The sequence below is a fragment of the Xyrauchen texanus genome, chromosome 35 (assembly GCF_025860055.1).
Source record: "Xyrauchen texanus isolate HMW12.3.18 chromosome 35, RBS_HiC_50CHRs, whole genome shotgun sequence".
NCBI classification, from domain to species: domain Eukaryota; kingdom Metazoa; phylum Chordata; class Actinopteri; order Cypriniformes; family Catostomidae; genus Xyrauchen; species Xyrauchen texanus.
In genome coordinates this window covers 34,617,697-34,624,147 of record NC_068310.1, presented here as the reverse complement: position 1 = coordinate 34,624,147, position 6,451 = coordinate 34,617,697, and positions in this window count along the sequence as shown.

Below are 6,451 nucleotides of genomic sequence, written 5' to 3'. Positions count from 1 at the left end.
CACATCTCCCAGATCCTGAGCACCAAAAACTACACTCATCATTTATCAGCTAGCTAAATGCCTGCCCAAACCATTACCCTCCCCAAAGCAGCCAGTAGAGAGGAGAGGGGGGCTACGCTGGGTGAATTAAACTTTTGAGGGTTCAGCGCTTTACCACTCTGGCGATTCATCTTTCCTCTCACCCAGGAAGTGCACACCCAGCAGGAGAGGGAGGTAATTACATCTCCACATGACACGCTGCTTCATTACTGCCTGTGTGTCTTTGCTCACTGCCACCGCTGTAGTTAGCAACGGGGTACGCAGGGGGTACGCAGGGGGTACAGAGATGGGTGTTTTTTTTTTGTTATATAATGACGGCAGGCTACACACAACATGATGAGGGTGGTTTGAATGTACTATGGAGTTAACTGATGCAGCGGAACTGAAGGAAATTTTATGGACAGGCTTTATTCAATCCAGTGCATTGTGTCTATACAGGATATAATGAGTAATGTATTAACATGTCGCATTACTTGTTTCTGTTAGTTTGTATAATTATTATCTACAAAGATAGTTTATATAGGCTGAAATAAGTATGTCATGTATAGAGAGTGCATATGCAAGATATGTTTTTATACAGTGTTTAATGAGTCTATGTAGAGTACATGAAGTACATTATTCACAGGGCATGGTGAATATATTGGTGTTTCTTCTACATGGGGCACAGTGCATTTCCTGAAAGGCTTGTCCAACAATGTGTGTGTTTTAGGAGATTTTATACCTTTTTTCATTATTTCACTAAAGCTTATTTCATGCTAACATTTTATGTATCCTTAATAAACCAAATTTTACAATATTGTCACACTTTTTGCATAATTCTGTAAAATGTTGCTTGATTGGAAATGATGGCCATTACCATGTTTTTTATTAGTTTTATTCAACCATAACTCGTCTCATATTTAAATCTCAAGAATGCTCTGTACTAACACTTTTGTTGACTTGGTCTTGCACTAACTTTTGAAATAAACATATTTGGGGAAAAATAGTTTAGTTTGGTGGAAATTATGCTACAAATGTGGGAATGTATACATTTAAAATAAATGCCCACACTACAAATTTAAATGGTTTGTTTATTTCTCTTTGTTTACACTATCATAGTTTTAAACAAGCAATAAATTGTATTTTAAAATGGATTTTCGTAATTTAATATTGCAAGTATAGGTCTGGGACAAGTCAAAAAGAATAAAATATGTGCAAAAAAGTCATTTGTTTGTTTTTGCATAAATCAATCCCTGGCTGGGACATGAAAGTGCCCGTAAATGAAAAAGCAAAACAAAAATATATTCAAATCTTAGAACCTATTGGAGGTTCTATAGATTATATAGTGTATAGATAAAATAGAGTTGTTGAATAAATTAGCTGTACAAAAAGTATAGTACATACTGTAGGGTGGTGGGTTGCGACCCAAGAACTGGCCACAGGTCTGTTTTTTTAGGGATACAGACAGCAGAGAAAATAATGCTAAATGCAAAAAAACAAAATGCAGCTGACCAAATGACCTTGAATAGTTAGGGTAGCAAAATAAATCTACTTTTAAATGGAGAAATTGCTTCCCACCACTTGAGAACTAATGTTGTATAATTGTATAATGTTCAGTACATCCAGGACACATTAAACAGCCTTAGGCCAACCAGAGACTGACGTCTTGAATTCATCACTCAGTTCTCTGACTCTTATCTTAGTAACTGTAATCAAATCAAACATATAGCATGAAAACTAGCAACTGAGTGATTATATCTGACAGCCTTTCTCTTGGTGTTGTAAAGAATCTCATGCTCTTTCTGTGGTCAGACACATGCAGCAGTCATTCAATAGTCATTTTGATTCCAGTGATTTAGCTAATTACTCAGTTTCAACTCAAGTCATCGATCCCTCCCCTCTCCTGCTGTCAGACACTCGTGGGAGTTAGCCAGTGATTGACAGCAATGTAAACCAGCAGGGGCCAGTTGCATAAAACTTTTTTCAACTAGTCTTACTCACCACAATTGTACAGAGCGGTTATCCAAGTTACCGTAGACTTTGTTGTGTGTGAAAATCCCAGAAGATCAGCAGTTACGGAAATACTCAAACCAGCTTGTCTGGCACCAACAATCATCCATGTGATTATCTAATCAGCCAATCGTGTGGCAGCATTGCAGTGCATAAAATTCATGCAGATACAGGTCAAGAGCTTCAGTTAATGTTCACATCAACCATCAGAATGGGGACAAAATGTGATCTTAATGATTTGGAGATTTGGAGTATTTCTGTAACTGCTGATCTTCTGGGATTTTCACACACAACAGTCTCTAGAATTTACCCCGGTAGTGCCAAAAACCAAAAACATCCTGTGAGCGGCAGTTCTGTGGATGGAAACTTCTTGTTGATGAGAGTGGTCAACAGAGAATGGCCAGACTGGTTCAAACTGACAAAGTCTACTGTAACTCAGGTAACCACTCTGCGCAATTGTGGTGAGAAGAATATAATCTCAGAATGCTATTCTGAGATGCGGGTTGGCGCAGTTTTGGCGGCACAGGGGGGACCTACACAATATTAGGCAGGTGGTTTTAATGTTGCAGCTGATCTGTGTATACTTTGTTGTCACAGACAGGTTTTAACTCATTTATATAAAAAGGCAATGTTTGACATTTGAATAATATTGCAGAAATTCATTAACTTCTGTAAAACATTTACATGCAGAGCAGTTATATTTTTTCATTGTCTCTTTCTTACAAACCATGCCTGTCTCCAAATGTACTGTCCATCAAAGTGAAAAACAAATCAGCGACTAACTCCTACACAATGCTCACAGTCTTTCTTCAAATTAGAATGAAATTAGAATATCACTGATAGTGTGCAAAGACAATTCTTCCTTTGTGATAATTAACATTTAATTTTGAATGTTGATTTGTGTTAGAGGAACACCAAAAATTATTTTTGAAATTAAAGTTTTTTTTAAAAGTAATTAAGAAATTAAAGGTTTTTAAAGGGGTCATGACATGGGTTTTTTTATTGTATTATTATGTTCCCTTAGGTGCAATTATAGTATTAATATTTTTTTTTTTTAAGAAAAACTTTTAAAATCTAGTGATTTATGACCTTTTCCCACCCTGTTTCTCATCCTCTGATTCAAACAGTCTGTTTTGGGGGCGTTTTCCATTTAAGACTTCAGTGTTAACGCCCACTGTTATGATTGGCTAACGTCAGTGCCTATGTATCAATTATTGACGCCCCCAGCCAGAACAATATGCAAGTAAACTAAGTAAAAACACTGTGATTATTCATAATGAATGAAATTGCGCTTTAAAAAGTAGTTTAAAGTTTAAAATAGATTACTTACAGTTTACGTCGTCGTTGTTCCCAGAATAGTCGGCACGGACTTATCTTTGAGCAACAGTTTTCTGGCAAAGCCAGCATCATATTGAGATTTGTTCTCAAAACAGTCATCCTTAAAATGTACAGAACAAACGCTTAAGTTAACACTGCCGTGACTGGGACGTCCGCAAAAAATAAACTGCATCCATTTTTCCCTGACGTCTGGATCTTTCAGCAGCTTATTCAGAGGTTTTGTTTGACCACAGCCAGGAACAGCACATCTGTGTGGCATCGTAATTTTCCTGTGCACAAGTAGTCTCTGTCAGAGCTCGCTGTCCATCGACTGAACACTTGTGAGGCGCACGGCGATACTGAAATGAGCGTAGTTGTCTTGTGCTTAAATCGTAGTTATCTTGTGCTGGAGGCGGTCATATGCAAACGCTGGTACGTCACTTCTAACCGACACGTCACTTCTAACCATGAATCCAGAACGAGCTGTATTTTGAGCTTGATTAAATAAATGATTCGTTTAGAATGGGGAGGACGTCTTAAAATATTAAACTTGCAGGACGTTTTAATGATACAAAGACCTCTTATATACCAAAAGATCAAGGCAAATTTGGTTTCTCATGTCATGACCCCTTTAATATATATTATGCACATAGGGTAATAACCTTATTAAAATGGTGTCTGGTTATTATGGTACTTGTGCACATTTCTTCTCTCGGGTGAAATTATTTTGAATGTTCTCAAGCTCTTGAGAAACTAGCATTTCTGAAAATACAGTATCCTCTCGGTAACTTAAAGTTAACATGAAATGGCATTTGAAAAGGGGTCAGAGATTAACATTTTTGTTATGGTGCAATATTTGCCCCCTGGATCTGATTTAGTGGCATTTTTTTACCTTATAAAACCACTGCGAGTTGTCATTTCAATGTACATTTTTTGACATTTTTAAATGCAAATTTTGATGCTCTCGCCGCTTCTGGAGTTACTGTACGTTCACACCAGAAGCGGTGAGAGCGTCAAAATTCGCTCTGGCTGCCCTGCCTTCGACGCTCAAGGACGCTCGTGGACGCTCTGACGTAGTTGAAATAGGCGGCAACGTTTGTTCAGAATGCTTTGTTTTGTGAACTATATTTAAAGGGGCCGCAATTTAAACATCCAAACATGTCGACCATTTACTTTTTGCCGACCGATCACAAGTAGCGTATATCCTCATGAACTCTTTAAAATGTGAAAATAAGAAATCGATCGATGGCAGAAAGTAATTAAAATTATAGTTGTTTGTTATATAAATAAAATACATTTGTAATAATAACTGTGGTCTTGGTCATATATTACAGGGAAACCCGTCACGGCAATAATTCGTTTCTCCATTTTATCTTCGGAACGAATGTTTGGTGGGAACCAAAGTTTACACGGTTGTGTTCTTGACTTCGCTAGAGCGGAGCACTTCTATATTCCAATAGGTTGGCGCCGAACCGCGTCATAGCTCATTACCATAATGTTGACTGCACTTGAACTTCGATCTGATGCCCACGCCGCCCAAGACTCGCCGCGCCGCTTCTCGCCGCCGAGAGACGCTGGCTGTCATTGAAAATGAATGATTTCCGGTCGATTTGACGCTCTCGCCGCCTCTGGTGTGAACGTACAGTTAGAATACAATATTAGAAAATATATGTTAAAAATAAAAAAGGGGGCATTTTTTGACCATACATTCTGATCCTGATATGCATTTCTATAATATGACATTTTTAGCAGGATTTTCAACTAGGGAAAAACATTTAGGGTAGGGCTGGAAAGGAGCCAGACCTGATTGTGAGTTTGCAGTGTATTGTGGAGAAACATCTTCCTCCTGAAACACTGCCTGGGAAGCGGAAGCTGTAGGTCATGTTCACCCTTTTGAGCATCTCAAAGTATCACAATGGATGCAATTTTTTAGATTGTTATCTGCTTTTATTGCTGTAACCTGTATTACATTAACATTAACCCACATTACAGGTGTTGTGTGTCATTTGTTTGATGTTAAAAACTTTTTTCCATGTCAGTTTAATATACAGGGACAACTTTACAACAGTGTAAACGAGTGGTGGTGGTGTAGTGGGCTAAAGCACTACACTGTTAAGCAGAAGGTTGTCGGTTCGATCCCCACAACCACCACACCATTGTGTCCTTGAGCAAGGCACTTAACTCCAGGTTGCTCCGGGGGGATTGTCCCTGTAATAAGTGCACTGTAAGTCGCTTTGGATAAAAGCGTCTGCCAAATGCATAAATGTAAATGTAAACTCTGTGGCACTATCAAAACATTGCTCTGCTCTGTTTGTTTGAGCATAACGACCAGCCTGGCATAGCAACATTGCCTTAACCAATGGCTTGCGTAAAGGTTTGGACTACCTGTTTGGTCGACCAATAGAAGAAAGGCAAGTGTTTGGGAAACTGTTTGAAAACAGTCATTGGTAACACTTTACAATAAGGTTACATTTGTTAACATTAACAACATTAGTTAAAATGAACTAACAATAAAAGTCCTCCTCAATATGGCACACACACACCTCTGTCCCCTCTCACTCCCTAAAGAAAGCAAACCTCCCATCTCCCTCTCTCTCTCTCGGAGAGAGAACCGCACCAGGCAGCTGGGTTGCAGCAGTAATAAAGAAAGAGAATCAATAGGGCATGCAATGGAGCCAAGGTGCTGCCATTCATCATGCGTCCTCCCAAACTCCAATCATTCATCAAAGTCAATGAGCCAGCAAATAGGAAAATGACTATTTGTATCAAACACATCTGCACTCATCCACCGAGGTATTTCATTCCCATTAACTCCCATGGTAAAATACACTGAGGGTTTGTGCACGAGCTTGTGTGCGAAGGAGGAAGAGAGCGTTGTGTGTCTGTTTGTGTTTGCGTTCGTGTGTGTATGGACGCCATGCACGTTCGCTGTTTGCACAGCCTGCTTGTTGTGAATTATCTGCTGGGGAACACTTTTATGGCGTGTGTGTGTGTGTGTATGTGTATTATTGAGGGACTTTTTACGTTTGCCCATCTTTTCCACCCCCAACCCCCCATCTGAATCCTAACCCTATCATCTTTTATGGGCTGTCATTGGAGGATTTTA